The sequence below is a fragment of the Sus scrofa genome, chromosome 1 (genome assembly GCF_000003025.6).
Source record: "Sus scrofa isolate TJ Tabasco breed Duroc chromosome 1, Sscrofa11.1, whole genome shotgun sequence".
NCBI lineage: Eukaryota > Metazoa > Chordata > Mammalia > Artiodactyla > Suidae > Sus > Sus scrofa.
This window is the reverse complement of record NC_010443.5, coordinates 209,356,890-209,373,902: the sequence shown is the minus strand read 5'-3', so window position 1 is coordinate 209,373,902 and position 17,013 is coordinate 209,356,890. Positions and strand designations below refer to the sequence as shown.

At 37.2% G+C, this 17,013-nt stretch overlaps 1 long non-coding RNA gene across 1 annotated transcript in view; it reads right to left on the bottom strand.

Moving 5' to 3' along the window:
• Positions 1-5,269, bottom strand: part of LOC106509174 — a 65,189-nt gene extending 59,920 nt beyond the window's left edge. The window contains exon 1 of the long non-coding RNA XR_001306472.2: positions 4,428-5,269. This is a non-coding gene — a long non-coding RNA (uncharacterized LOC106509174). The remainder of the gene's footprint in view (positions 1-4,427) is intronic.

Here is a 17,013-nt window from a genome sequence, read left to right as displayed (position 1 = left end):
AAAAGGTAATGTATAGTTTGATTGAGGCAGAATAATAACTCAGGTAGTCAGTGTAGGAGCATGGGCTTTGATACACTTTGATATGGCTATTGATTAATATTTGTGGCTTAAGGGCTCCAGGGAGTAGCATCCCCACAGGCCTTGTTTACTATAGGGAGTGTACCTACACCCAGGTGGACATTAATCTCTGACCCCTTGTGATTCAGTCTAGGGGAAGAGAAGGACAAAGAAACCATGACACTTACAGGACATTTCCACCCCTAAGACCCCTGTTGGGCAAGGACCGATACAGGTAGTTGGGCAAGGCCAAAGGTATAAAACCACATCTTTCTGGACCCCACGTTGGTAACCCTCATCTTTAAGGGATAAAAATCCCTATAAAACAATAGAGAGGGGGATTCTTCTTCCCCCTCCCAGCTGTCCTGGGAGCTATTTTCTTTCCTGTAATAAAGATTTTGCTTGCTTGCTGTCTATGCATTCGTGAAGTTCATTCTTCAGCTACATGAACAAGAACCTGGATTTCATTACCATCTTTTCAGCATCACAATGATATTAGCAATTGCACTGTTTCCCAAGATAACTATTGTGGAAGATTGCCTTCATGGAGACTTTCAAATACAGATTTTCATAAAATCTGTCAGAAATATTAACCCATGCCCTCATGCACACCCATCAAGAAGAAGGAAAAAAATGCAAAAGAAAGATTAGAGGCTGGGAATCAGAAACTTGACCAAAGAGACAAGATGACCACAAAAATGCATGGGATCCTAAGAGAAGTAAGGAAAAGAGAAGTAATACCTGTTATTTCTAAGGTGTTTTAATCCAGGTGAAATAAATGGTGTTATAAATAGCTTATAATTAAATTTATTGTATGCATACTAACATTTTCTTATACAATACAAATGACACTTTGCTAATTATGGGAAAATAAATTACACATACAAACAATTTGGGGGTGATCATTTCTACTGCTTAGTGTAGCCTGAGGGCCAAGTTTACATACCCTTTGTTCACAAACTTCTCTTTCTCATAGATTCTGCTCCTATAGAGCCACACCTTCTGCCCTCTAAGTTGTCCTAGAGTAGCTCTTAAGTCTTCATAAAGGAAGTCTTCAGATAAGTGGTTTAGAAATGGATTAACTGAACAGAAGGTGTTACTCAGATCATGCCTGTGGCTGTCTGAAGCACAAGCTAGGACAGAAGAGTTTAGGATGCAGCTTCTGTTTGAGTAACTCAGTCTCACTTTGCCCAGGAATAATAGGATGCCACTGAGAAGAACGATACTCCTTTTTGAAGAACAGGAATGGCATTCAGCCATGGGGAGTTTGTGTTATTGTGCTTTGTGTTGTTTAGGGTCCTGAGAAAGTCCTAACATAACTTAATCTCATTGGATCCTTGTAGGTATATGTATATTAATTTTGAGTTCTCTACAAACTACAGAGACAAAGTGATAGGGATAGAGTAGGATAGTTACACAGGTAGTTGTAGAAGTCCCAGCAGGGGACAATAGCAGAGGGGGAAACCTAGGGAACTTTGGGAGACCACTGTATAAGTTAATGATTGCTCAAGAAAGACACCAAAATGTCATGGAAAGAGGCAGGCTTGGTCAACTATAAAACCATAAGTAAAAGCATGAGATATGCCCCATGAAATAGGTCATTAAGTGAAAGATAAAGTGAGGCCTGCATTCAATTTCAGCAAGATAATGGTCCTTAGGACCAAGGACAGGAATTTAAGGGAAAGATGACATTCCAAAGTAGGAGACCCTAATAAGGAAATCTGAGATGATTCAACATATTTTATTTTATTTTGCTTTTTAGGGCTACACCTGTGGCACATGGAGGTTCCCAAGCTACAGGTAGAATCAGAGCTACAGCTGCCAGTCAATACCACAGCCTCAGCAACTCAGGATCTGACCCCAGATCTTTAACCCACTGAGCGAGGCCAGAGGTCGAACCCACATTCTCATGGATCCATGGGTACATTAACCACTGAGCCTTGCAAAGAACTTCTGATCCAACATATTTTAGCATATGTTACCACCCTTTTGCTGATTTGAATAAGCACCTTGGCAGTCCAAATTTGACCTCACAGGGTCAAATACTCACTTACCCAATATGAAGATGGAGCCAGTGATATAAGCCTGATGTCTACTCGAAGAATGAGGAAAAAGTTGGTCATTTCCCTCTCCCCACTTTCCTCGGATTATAAAAATGTACCCCACACAATTCTTGGGGCTGATCCTTCTTACCTGCCTGCTTGTATCTCTCACGAGCATCCTATCTTAATAAATATATTTCTTGCCTATCATTTTGTCCCATGCCAAATTCCTTCTGCTCTGAGACATAAAGAATGTGAACCTCATCAGTAAGTCCAGATACAAGGTGAGTGATTCCAAGTAAAAAACTGTGAGTTAGGGAGTTCCCATCATGGCTCAGTGGTTAATGAACCCAACTAGTATCCATGAGGATGCATGTTTGATCTGGCGTTGGGTTAAGGATCTGGCATTGCTGTGAGCTGTGGTGTAGGTCACAGATGCTGCTAAGATCCTGCGTTGCTGTGGCTGTGACGCAGCCTAGCAGCTAGAGCTCCAATTCAACCCCTAGCCTGGGAATTTCCATATGCTATGAGCATGGCCCTAAAAAGCAGCAATAACAACAACAACAAAACTGTGGGTTCAAGTCCCATTCTGGGTCCTGGCAAGGTTCAGGTCAGAGGTGCTTCAGTTTCATAAGGTATACTATTAATACTTATACTCATTTGGCACTACCTGCCTTTTTTTTTTTTTTCTATTTTCCTAACCAAATAGTATATATATATATATATATATATATATATTTTTTTTTTTTTTTTTGTCTTTTATCCTTTTAGGGCCACACCTGTGGTATATGTAGGTTCCCAGGCTAGGGTCTAATCAGAGTTGTAGCTGCCAGCCTACGCCAGAGCCGCAGCAATGCCAGATTTGAGCTGTGTCTGTGACCTACACCACAGCTTATGGAAATGCCGGATTCTTAACCCACTGAGCAAGGCCAGGGATCGAACCTGCAACCTCATGGTTCCTAATCAGATTCACATCTGCTGAGCCACGACGGGAACTCCAAATAATAAATTTTAAGTCAGGACATATTAGGGTTTTTTTTTGGCTCATAACACCACACTGTCTTGAATATAGTATAGTATATACTAAAGAAATATTTAATTTTTTAAATTTTTTTAAACTTTCACTTAGATTTCATTTAAATATAATATTCAAAAGCACATGTGGTATATAATGTAAATTTGTTGTTTCTCCTTTTCCTTCTTGAGCATATTATTAAAAACATCCTTAAATTTATTTCAAAACACTATCTTAAATAACTTCATTTTTCTTTTGATTTTCTTTAAGGTTATTAAAAATCCTCTCACATTAATGTCATATTAGAAGGGATGGAGTAGGATAGTTACACAGACAGTTGAAGAAGTCCCAAGAGAGAACTAACCATAGATAGAGAGGGAAACCTAGGGAACTTTGGGAGATCACTGTAAGTTAATAATAGGTCAAGAAAGTCATTAGCATGAAGCAGGCTTGCTTCAGGAGATATACTTCAGATCATTAAATGAAAGATAAAATGAGGCCTGCATTCAAGTTCAGCAAGACAATGACCCTTAGGAGCAATGACCCTTAAGGGAAAGATGACATTCCAAAGTAGGAGATCCTCATCATATAGAAACATGAGATAATTCAATGTATTTAAGTATATGTTACCGCCCTTCTGCTGATTTGAATAAGCACCATGAACTCATGATGTAAGCCTGAAGAAGGAGGAAAAGGTGGTCTTTTCCCACTCTCCATTCCCTAGGATTATAAAAAACTATTCCACCTAATCCTCAGGGCAGAGCCTCCTTGTCTGCCAGCTTGCATCTCTCACAAGCACCTTATTTTAATAAATTTATTTCTCATCTATCACTTTGTCTCTTGCTAAATTTCTTCTGCATTGAGGCACCAAGAACCTGAACTTTAGTGAGTCCAGGCACAAGGTGAGTGATTCTCATTTAAAAACAGTTGAGTTCAAACTGCAATCTGGGTTTAGGCTGGATTTGAGTCCCGGCATGTGGGTTCAAGTCCCAATCTGGATTCTGGCTAGGTTCAAGTCCTAAGTGTTGTCAGTTTCAATACATTATTCTCTGAACCCTTTACAAACATGCTCAGGCAGGTGTGAACATAGCTATTATAATACACAATCATGTGGAATATTTAGAACTTTGATATACTCAGTCTGAATGAACACTTAGGTATACCTTTTTAAATTTCGGCATTGATTCATATTTTGATGTATGTGTAAATATATCTACAAATAAAACATGAAACTTGATGAAGACATAAAACAAATTATTATAGAACTCTTGCCTTTCCACAGCACAACTTAAAGATAAATTTTTAAAAATTACCTCCCAGTTGTTATAGGCTTTCAACTGCTGGGTATATTGAAGTAACTCATGCTAGACTTGCCAACCTGCTGTTAAAAAAAATTAAAAAAAGAGAACAACTCTGAAACTGGACAAAATATAAGAGACAGCTATATTCAAATAGTGAAAAAAAAAACTGTAAGACTATAATTCAGGAAGGAAAAAAATTTGAGATGATCCTTATATTCACACTGATGACAAGAGCCTTAAGGTTTTTAATGGAAACCTTTTTGCAGGGCAACAGAACTCAAGCAGAGCAGAGACCACAAATAGCAGAATTTAGGAAGGCTGGAACCACTGGAATTTTCAGACAAATTACAAGACAGATGGGAGAGTGAATGAGTGGGGCCAGGGATCAAACCCACATCCTCATTGATACTGGTTGGGTTCCTTAACCCACTGAGCCACAATGGGAACTCTAGAATGAAATCTTTTTGACTTTGAGTTAGACAAAGCTTTTTAGATACACACAAAATGCATGTACATAAAAGAATGAATTATCAGACTTTATCAAAATAAAAACTTCTGTTCTTTGAAAGACAATGGGAAGAGAATGAAGAGCATATCACAAAACTGAAGGGAAAAATATTTCTGTGTATATAATATGAAATAAAGAACCTGCATCTAAAATATATATAAAAAGACTCCTCAAAACTCAGTAATTTAAAAAAAATAAACAAGCCAATTTTATAAATGTGCATAAGAGACTTAGACAGACACAACTAAGAAGACAGACCAATAGGAGATAAGTTGCTTGACATGATTATTCATTAGAGAAATGTAAATTAAAACTGCAAAGTAGGAGTTCCCATTGTGGCTCAGCAGTTAACGAACCCGACTAGGATCCCTGAGGATGTCTGTTTGATCCACGGCCTCACTCAGCGGGTTGAGGATCCGGTGTTGTTGTGGCTGTGGTGTAGGCCAGAAGCTACAGTTTTGATTCTTCCCCTAGCCTGGGAACCTTCATATGCTGCAGTGCAGCCCTAAAAAGACAAAAAAAAAAAAAAAAAAAAAAAAAGATTGATCATACCATGTATTAGAGACTATACCAAGAAACTGAAACTCTCATACTATGACGGCGGGAATGCAAGGTAGTACAGTTTGCAAGTTTCTTACAAAGTTTATATATATAAAGTATATATATATGTGTGTGTGTGTGTGTATAGTTTCACGTATGACCCAGCAATTCTAACAATAGGTTTTACCCAAGAGAAATAAAAGTGTTATATGGACACCAAAACTTTTTCAGGAATCTTAGTATCTTTATTTATGATAGCTGAAAACCTGAAACAAATGTCTATCACAGTGAAGTGGACATCCCAATAATGCAATACTATTTGGAAATGAACTACGGAAATGTACAATATAGATCTCACACACCAGCTGAGTAAAAGAAGCTAGAACCAAGAGAATACATGCTTTATGTGATTTTGTTCATATAAAATTCTAGTAAAGAAAAACTAATCAGCAGTGCCAGAAACCAGATCAGTGGTTGCCTGTGATCAGGTACGGCAACAGGGAGAAGGGGAATCTGCCTGAAGAGGGACACTTGAACTTGTGGGAATATTGGAAATGATTGGCATATAGATTTATCAAAGCATATTGAGATCTACAGTTAAACCTGCTACATTTCACTGAATAAAGATTATGCCTTATTAAAGGTGATTTCAGCTATAGTTTGTCTTAACTCCAGCAAATATCCTGAACAGAATAGCCACTCAATGGTGAGATCTACATCATCTTCTATACTTAATGTAGTTTAATTTGTCCTTTATTTATTAAAAAAGGAAGTAATCGGCTGCAAAGAAAATTAAAAAAAAACTTTCTAGAGATGTACCAGCTTGTTTTCAAAATAATCATTTATATAACTGAGATTAAATTGTAATTGGCCTTTTCAGCTGAAGCAGATAAAGATCTGGGTTGCTGGAACTTGTTTTGCTGCTCTATAAAATAGCTTTAGTATTATTGGCACTTATAAGGCATGAATTGTGGCACAAGCTTTCTGTTTAAAGACTTCAGCAGAACAGCTGCATTCTGAGCTGTAATGATGGGGTTGAGGACAGGGTAGGGTCTGTAGGTGCAAGAAGGCTTCTGGGGGTTCATACAATTGTTCCCACTAATAGCAATGACTCTGAACTTGGCTTGTGCTTTCAAATCCCGCTTTAGTCCAGTTTATACCACTTCCCCTCCTTGGGAATGGAACTACAGCTACAGTTTTGACAAAAGCAAGAACTGGAGATGAAGTTGTAAGGTGTGGCTTTGATTCTTACTCTGCCCCTTTAAACTGTGCAATCTTAGACTATCTCTCTTTATCATATCTGTAAAATGGAGAAGATCATTGTCCCACTTAAATGAAAGTTTTAAGTATTCAATTTTTATAATGTAATGAGGGATTCAGTCACCATAAGATAAGCCCTGAGTAAATAATGGTTGTATACGAAATCAGAGTCTGGAATAAAAGGCTAACAATTTGGAGGCTACCCAGTAATAATGCTACAGACACCAGAGGATGACTAAACTACCACCCTAGAAGAGGACCAAGTGACTTATTCTCTCCAGGGCAAGCTGGTCCTCAAGTCCAAAAGAGGAAGTCTTGGCAAAGTAGTATAGGTTGGAATGTTAGCTGACAGAAGGAGACACTGAGTTAAGTAAGGTCATCCTGTTTCCAGCTTAACCTGATCAAGTAGCTCATTTAAGTGTAATCTCATCCACAGAGAGGAAGAAAAGGACCTCTCTCCGTGCTAAAAAAAAAAAAAAAAAAAACTTCCTCAGTGAAAGTTGCCAAATTAAAATATCTTATTCAAATTGGGCAACTATGTGAGATAAAGAGGAGTTATGACTGGTCCCCATTTCCAGAAAACTTACTTGACAAGTACAAGTCTTCATCTCTGAAATACCAATTTTCTGCTTTAGGGTCTAGGGATTATTATTCTGCTCTAAGGAGATAAAAGTAACATATTTGAGGTTACCTTGTGTTGTTTGTTTGTTTGTTTGTTTTGTTTTTGAAAAAGAAGTGTCAGAATCCATTTGGCTGCCTTCCAAAGAACTTCTACTAAAAATATTATAACTAAGATTGCTTTGATACACCTGCACTGTCTCCTTAAGATCACGTCCCTGTAGTTCCCTAAGAAAGGCCAATGTAAACTGAACCACTGCATGAGTAATAGCAGACTTACACACCAAGGAGAAACTTAAACTGAGCCAGGAAGATTTTTGTCTATAAAGCTCTTATTGCAAAGCCTTTCCAAGAAGTTACTTGTCAAGCCCCAAGTAACTTCCACATCCAGAATTAAGTCCTTTGCAAATCTCCAAAGTAAATTTGTGTAGGGGGGGCAGAGTACCAAAACTGTGTGTGGTGGTTACAAAAAAAAAAAATTCTGGTGACAACATGCAAGGAATTTGGAGAAAATTAATCACTTGGGCCGGCCATTGAAAACACAGTCTTTGAGACACTGCAGTTTGCTTGCTGTAATCTCAAAATATGTTTAAAAATATCTCTGCCAAAATTCAGTTCACTTTAACTAGAAAAAAAAAATGTGTCATGGAGCACTTTTATGACGAGAGTGAGACACTTTAATAAAAACTAACCAATATGACTGCTAAAGTTAATCTATCTTAGGGTTAGCAATATTGAATGTGTATTACCCATAAGAAAATGCTAAGCATTCCCAGCATAATGTTTGGAATTTAGATACATCCAATAAATGATAATTTTTGTTGAACAAATTGAGTATCTGATCCATGCCCAGCACTGTTTTGGGGAATAAATAGTTATTCAAAAGCATAGTTGAAGGTCTAACCATATCTAATCAAGTTTTCTAAGGAAAACTCATATATTTTTCCTTTTAGAAGTTGAATCAGAGTTGCAGCTGCCAGCCTACACCACAGCCACAGCAACACCAGATCAGAGCCTCACCTGTGACCTATACGGCAGCTTGTGGCAAGCCAGATCCTTAACCCACTGAGCCACAATGGGAAGTCAGAAAACTATTTCTTAAAAATATTTCTCAATAGGATTCCACACTTCAACAAGTAAGATTATCAGCTCAGTAAGTATGTTTATAGAAAAATTTAATTCCAAGTATTTCAATACCAAAGATCCTAACTAAAGTTTTTTTTTTCTACAAAGGAAACTTTATGCATAAAATCTTGAAGACTGCAGTGATTATCACTGACAGAGCTGGAAGCAGAAAATAGAAAAATGATTTTACTTTTATCAGTGATGTATTACAACATAGTCTTTCTTTATTGGATAAAACACAAAATAAGCACTCAGAAAATCGGTTTCAACTTAAGTCAAAGAAAATTTTGAAATCTTTCACTTTAACAAAAATAAAAGCTTTTGTTAAAAGAGAGAAAGGCAACGGAAACCAGAAAAAAAAAATTGAAAAAGCCATTTTTCTCTTCCAAACCCTAGAAATCATATGCAATAATAATATCAATGAAAATCTAGGCTTCATGTGGCTATTATTTTATGTTCTTCATATAGAGTTTCTTCTTAAAAATACAAAGAGCTTGGTTCATCACTTTTATATTTTTTAAGTTAGATTTTCAAGAATGGAAGTTATCTTAAGAATTGACCTAAGAATTAATTGATTTAGTATTTAGCATTAATTTTTTTCAATAGCCACAGAAAAAGGCCTGCAGATATCCCCCTCCTTTTCTGCTCTAAGCATTTACTTCAAAAAAAGAAATTTTAACATAGACAAAAACAGTATAATCAACACCCCTTATATCTGGAAAAATTTATATTCATATTCTACTTGTACTACCTTGTATCTCAAGCATGTTTTTAGAAAAGGTAATGCTCCAGTATTTTAGAAATAAGAAACTGCCCCTTTTCTCAATAATCCATTTACCTATTCAGCAAGAGAAGGAGGGGCTGAAGACAAAGTGGAGGTGGGGGCCAGAGAAATGGGGCGGATACTGTAGAACAAAGCCAAAGTAGCATGGACTCTCCTGCCCTCTAGTGGTTGGACACTAGAAAAAAAATTAAACTTTCCCTGCATTTCTTTTATTCTCTAGTGAGTTTATTTTGAGAATTTAAACTAAATGGAAAGGTCTTTAACAAATCGACAATATTTCTTGGAGTATTAGGAACAGCTTCCTTTTATTCATCAGTCATAGTTATCATCTGGTTATTTTTTCAGGAAAGCACCCTAAACAGTGTATCAGTAGAATAAAAGCACTATTGAAAGTTGTCTACCCCGTATCCCGCAAATTAAATAGCCTGGTTTCATAACCATATACGCATTTTCCCCAAATGCCTCACTTTCTCAAAAATGTTTTTTTGTTGTTGTTGCTGCTTTTTTTTTTTTTTTTTTTTTTTTTTTTTTTTTAACATCCTGAAGTTCAAGAAGTAAGATCAATCAGGCCCGGTGGTGTCGCTGTTGCACTGTATGTGTACACATTAACCGGCAATACTTGAGGAAACTAAAATAGCTGATGCTCCTGGGGTGAGGCATATATTTTAACGTGGGTATAAGGTTATTTGATGTTACACTTATTTATTAACTCTCTAATAAAAGTTGTAGGCTAATCCTTAATGTATTTATTCTCAAATTTTCCCATTAAATGGGACTGTGCTTTTAAAAATTTACTCATCTTAATAGTGTTAATTGCTAATCTAAACCTATCGACTTGTAATGCATTTCCATTTACAGAATGAGCTTTATGATCACATATGATTCCAATTGACTATACCTGAACAAATGCTTTTAAACTTCTCAAAATATTAAATTATCACAAAATGGTTTTGTCTTATAACCTAATACTGCAATCACCATCATACAGAGACATCTAATTAAGCTTATGCAGGGAATTAGTAGCAACAGTGACCACAATAATAATGAAAACATAATTTTGTTTAATTTTATTTTTATGTAATTGTCTTAAGACTTAGTGGCTAGATTGACAATAAACTCATGGAGGCTTTGCCTTATATTGCTATGGGGAAGCGAGATGAAACTTAACTCCAATTTAGAGATACAATTTGAGAAACAGTGAACTTTAATACCGGCTGAACAAGTTGCTCATCTACAGCTCCTTCCTCCATCAAAGAAAAAGTTGAATCTGAAAGATATTTCAGGTATTGTCCTGCTGTATTATTTGTATATATGGATGACTATGAACTCCATATAGATTGATGTCTGAACTTTTGTGAGTACAGCTCAATGAGTTAATGACAACAATCAGCTCATTCATACCCTTTGCTCTAACTTAAAATGTACAAGATTAATGCGTAGTTAATTTCCTTCAATTATGTTAATATGGTAAGATACTATTATTATAAATTATTTAAGTACTGAATTCTTTTTAAAAGAATTCAAATCACTTTTAAATACTTGTGTTGAATTAAGAGTCACTCGTTATCAGGAAACCTGAGTTGTAGTCCCAGTTTTACCACAGATTGCCAGTAACTTTGAAGATGGCTCCTCTATAATATTAGTGGTATAGATTAGATTTTGTAATTTAAAATTTTTAGCCTTATTGAAAGTGAGAATTTTCAGGCCTCTTACTTAGTATTGGCTTTCGAATGACGCCATGCCAGGCACATAATATATGATTAAGGTTCTGGTCAAATTTAACAAGCTAGCGAGATGGTAGATAATTAAAATACTAAAATATACTCAAGAACTTACCAAGTAACAGCCACCTTGGAAACATATTTGACTATTAAGGACTGGCTTGTACTCTACAACCTACTCTTTCAGTATCAACTAAATTATTGCAACTTTGTAAGTATGCCAAAAGCTGACCCAGTATTTCTCTCTCCAGAACCAAGCTATCTGCATGTCAGATAACGCACAGAGGGTTTTCTTTTTACCACTCACAATTAATTTAATTCCCTAAAAATAATAAACATTTACTCTATCTTCCTTGCTTTCAACTCCTTTCCATTTTCTTTAGGAAAAAAACCTTTCTCTCTTAAAAAGAAAAAGAAATGTATCATGGCCTGCTATGTGATATATGTTATATTTTATGGGTATAAAAAGCTGAATGAGACCCAGTGAGACTCAAAATATATTGGGGAAGAGTATACACAGCCAAATGACTTTATCAGATCAAAGACTAATGTGCTAGAGGTGTGCTTCCTTAAAATGCATTCCTTGGGAGTTCCCGTCGTGGCGCAGTGGTTAACGAATCCGACTAGGAACCATGAGGTTGCGGGTTCAGTCCCTGCACTTGCTCAGTGGGTTAACGATCTGGCGTTGCCGTGAGCTGTGGTGTAGGTTGCAGACGCGGCTCGGATCCTGCGTTGCTGTGGCTCTGGTGTAGGCCGGTGGCTACAGCTCCGATTGGACCCCTAGCCTGGAAACCTCCATATGCTGCAGGAGCGGCCCAAGAAATAGCAAAAAGACAAAAAGACAAAAAAAAAAAAAAAAAAAAAAAAATGCATTCCTTGGAATTAAGTCTCAAAAGATTGTTTTTTGGTCAATTTAGTTTGGAAGATGGCATCTCACAATCTCACACTCAGTGAAGATTTACAATATATAGCTAGATTTGGCATTCTGAGAAGTCTGACATGAAACAAATGTCTTTAACTGAGTTTAACATATATTCCAGCTATTTGGACCATGGAAGAGTTTTATTTTTTAATAAGTAATATGTAACTTTTAAATAATGCTATGCCGGTGATAAAATTTTATGAGCATAAGAAGAAAGATGAGTTCTGATTAATAATAATCAGTATTCTACGTGCTTTCCATGAGAAATACTTTAGCACACACACCAGCTTATGAAATAGAAAACTTTATGAAGAGTAGGTGATTTAAGCTGGGTCTTGAAGGATGAATATAAAATATAACTCAGGGACAAGTTGAGGAAAAGGTCATTCCAGAAAAAACTTAAGTGTAAATAGAAACACGGAAGCCAGTCTATACCAATCATGTTGAGAAAGCTATAAAAATAATGATAGGATCAGAGCTTCTTCAGGACAGAATGGGGAACTAGGTTGGAAAATCTAATTTAGTGGCCAAGTGGTAGATGCTTCCAATATTAAGCAAAGTATGGACATATTTTTCTACACGGTGGGAAGCCCAAGACATCTTTGAGCAGAGTGGTATGACTGAACAACTAGTCCAAAAGAATATCGTTAGTGACACAAATAGGTCAAAGAAAACAGAAGGCTTGCATTTGGAAGTAAAATTGGGACTCTTAAAGAACCAGGTTTTTTTCATTTCTAGAGTTCTTGAATGCTCTTCTCTGAAGCCCCCAATGCTCTTCTCTGAAACCCCCACAAGAGTATTTGACTTCTCCTCCTCTAATGAAGCCTACTTCTCCTCCAACACCAGTATTTAGAACATCCCAGACACTAGTTTTTCCATGTCGATTATTTAAAAATTTAACAGAATGCAACATTAGTAGACAATAAAGGCCAAGAACAAAGACAAGAACAATAAACAGTTTTAGTAAAAGAGATGGAGAACAACGTGAAGTGGGGCTTTGAATCAAGGCCCCCTAGGAGCCAAAATAACCATTCTGACCTGCAAATTGCAGAATGAGAATAAACTCTTTCCTTCCTGTCCCTACTCAGCACACACCCTGAAACACAGGGCTAGACCCCAGGCAGTGATCACAGAGCACCACCTTGAAAGGAGAGCTCAGTCTAGCCAGTGGCTAGAGCAGTGGTAAAATATGTTCCAAGTTCTATTCTCAACCACTACCCTCCTCATCTTCAACTATTCTTACCCCAACAAAAATTTTGAAACACTAGCCACTCTGGAGTTAGAGATATCTTTGGTATGAGGACTTAAATGTTTGCATGGGAGAAACAAGTGCCATGCTCCTTGCTGTTCTGACTCTTACAGAACTTCCTAACAGGTAATGAAATGCACTGGCCTTCACCAGAGAGTGGGATTTTTCCTCCATGTCCCCAAACCCACCCAAGTCATCCAATGCCCCCTCCTTCAGTTAGATTACTTGGAGTGACCAGTTCTGTCAGATAGTGGGTTGTCCACAGGCAAGGGGTGGTCAATTCAAGTGGGCTGTCAATGGAGGATACTCACTGAAGGACAACAGGACATTTGGTCCCCATCTCCTCAGCTTCCAGGTCCTAACATTGGGCAATACTTCCGGCCTTCCATTTTAAGGCTTTTCATTCCTTCTCTTCCTTTATTCCTTCTCCCTCACAAGCTATATTCTGGTATAGTTTTCGGGAGTGAAAAACTGTGCATTAAGAACCTGAAATTTTTCCTCTAATATTTTTGTCAGCAGCTACTTTGAGAGTCTGCTTATATTTTACTCTGGGCTTGGAGGAGGGGAAAGGTTTCTTTTTTTTAATTTAAAGAGAGAGAAAGGAAGACAGATAGGTTGGGGGCAGAGGGTATGGAGAGAGAACTATGAAATGCATGGAAAACACACATATCCTCAGTTCTAGATACAATCCCATTACATGTTTGTTATTACTCTATACATATTCACTATGCCCAACTTGCCTTCCTACACATTCTTTCAAGCAGGCAGATTTCTTTCTTTTTTTTTTCTTTTACTTTGCTTTGCTCTAATTTATGTGTGTGTGTAAATCAGGTAATGGGATGATTTTGCCATGAAAACTGGTCTGAGTTAACAATGAAATCTATTTCTTGTGGGCTACTCTGTGCTTCCCTCCATGACTGTCAAAAAGTACACGGAGTTACTGGTTAACCTCATGTGTCTGGCAGGCACAAGTGACCATTAAAGCATGAAGCAAAGAAAAGAAATAGGGCAGCACACAGTGTGAGGAAAGCCCTGGGAAATGAGCAGGGGCGAGGATGTCATTTTAATCCCTTCTTTGAAAGTAGAAGATAAGATAAAGACCAATCAAAAGATGTTTAAGAGGGTTTAATGTCCATATAACTAAGTTTTCATAAATAAAATAAATACACAGGCTCCTTTTAGTTGTATATTTTTGTTGCCAGTCTGTGCTTCTTTGGATATAGGCCATTTCTCTTTGGATAACATATCAATTACAGTTCACTCATTGGTCATGCCATTATGAATATCAGCTTTTGATTTCATGTCTATTATATAATGTGTACTCGGAGTTTTTGAGAGGACTCACAAGAAAACAAAGGAGATTCAAAAGTTGATAAACAAGGAGTTCCCATCATGGCGCAGTGGTTAACAAATCTGACTAGGAACCATGAGGTTGCAGGTTCAATCCCTGGCCTTGCTCAGTGGGTTAAGGATCCTGCGTTGCCGTAAGCTGTGGTGTAGGTCGCAGATGTGGCTCTGGTCCCACGTTGCAGTGGCTCTGGCGTAGGCCAGCAGCTTGCAGCTCCAATTAGACCCCTAGCCTGGGAACCTCCATTTGCTGCGGGTGCAGCCCTAGAAAAAGGCAAAAAGACAAAAAAAAAAAAAAAAAGTTGATAAACAAGCTATGGATAGAAAAGGCTGGGTCTTCAGGGATGTCATGTTTAGCTATGGAAGATGAGGTGCCGGTAAAGAAAATGAGACTTCATGAAACCCTCCAATCACTTAACTCCCACAAACTTTTCCTTCATTTGTCAAGAAGATGTTGCAAGCACTTCTAAATAAAATGTTACCAACACTCTGAGAATGAGCTGCGGGTCCTTCAGCCTTTGTAGTAAAACAATGGTTGGAGCAGAGGCCTTCCCAGTGACTGCAAAGTCTGGTTCCCTTTTCCCTTTTGGTCTAACCTTAGGCAATGAGTTCTCTTAATCTAACTAAACACAGTCCCTAATGTTGTGACGCATCTTGAGGAAATGCTTGTCATTACAGTAGCTTCCTCTGTGTGTGTGTGTGTGTGCTTAATGTTTCACTTCAGTATTATTATTATTTTTGGCTACATGCAGTAAATTTCTGGGCCAGGGACTTAACCCTCACCACAGCAGTGACAACTCCAGATCTTTAATCCCCTGCAGCTTCCCATGTTTTTAATCCAAAGCAAACACCACACCCTTTCATGTCCAGGAATTTAGGTCTTATCTATTTCTCTGAGAGAAGCAATGAATCGTCTTTCTACATGAATAACAGTGAAGACATTGCAAGGGAACTGCTCTAATGGGGCAAAAATACCTTCACTAAAGGAAGAGCATTATTTGAGAAGGGGAGATGGAAAGGTTAGGGAAAGCCCTACAGAGGATGTGCCTATAGTCCTGAGCCTCTAATCATCTTTTCCTAGGAAACATTCACTGTCTAAAGAGGTCATGCAGAATACATGTGAAAAAACATTTCCTGGACCAAAGACTACTCTGGTTTTCAACTCCTGTCAAAAATGAAATCCACATCTCTGTGTGTTTAGTTTTTGTGTTAGTACTTTATTTTGATTATACTTCAAGCCAAATCTACACTAGAAAAACTGAAATATCTAGATTATGGTAATGATGCTTTACAGAAGACTTCATTCAGATGATTCACAGACTAGAAGGCAGAAGAAATATTCTTTCCTTTGCATGGTATCAAGTGGTACCATTGGAACGGACTATTCTGATTATCATTAATCAGCATCTACCTAGAAACCAAGCCTTCCCATGGAAACTACCCAGTGTCTCTAAGTTTGGCAATGTCTGCAGAAACAAACAGCAGCTGTGATATGCCTTTCGACCCCTTGAGGCTCATGCACTTTTCCTACTTCCTCAGAGAGTGAAAAATATCCATGACTTACCACCATACTCATAGTGTCATCTTCTCAATGTTAAACAAAAAATTTGAAAAGGAGGAAAGAGACAAAAGATGCAGAAGATGCAAAGTGGTCTTGGCCCCACTGACGTGATTCTCCATTTCTTTTTCCTTGATCTGTTCGCATCTTTCCCCAAATGACTCTATCTTCCCTTCATTTAATGTTACTAAACACTTATGAAGGTCTTAGTATTTATAAGCAATATGTGAGATTTTTGTCAATTCTACTTTTTGTCTTTAATTATAAATATAATTGACCCTGACTTTTGTCTTCCATTGACTCTGAGGAGGACATTCATATTTAACTTTCATACCCAATAGTAGAAATTTTATCAGAATAGGCTTGGGACTAATGATCATCCCCCTTTCTCTAAACTTCCTTCCTTCCTTCTTTCCTTCCTTTCTTCCTTCCTTCTTTGCCTCCCTCACCCCTCTCCACATTAGTAAGCAAAACTCCTGAGCTAATATTATTTTCAGTAGAATAACCGAGCCCATAATGAACACAAAAAAAGCAACAGAGTGCAGCTATCTGCTATAAAATGGGTATGTCCAAGACACAGTAATGATAAAAATGGTGAAAAGATCTTGCTTGGGAATCAGTGTAGATTTGTTCTTTACTGTATTTATGATTAATTTTTTTTAAGTATAACACAAAAAGTTAATACTTTTGGAAAAGTATGTGATGTATGTCATTCACTAATAAAGCATTATGTCAAGAGGAATATTTCATGTCTAGAGCTATGTAACAGGAAAATTACAAAATACATATTTAGGTAGTATTGGTTACTTTGATAACTTTTAAACAAAATAGTCATAAATGTGTGGTTTAATTAACATATAATAACAATGATTTATGGTTTAAAACTTTAAAAACTTTCATATCCATTACGTATTCTTACTTTCAACAACCTAGTTGGAAAATACTATCCCCATTAAGAAATATATT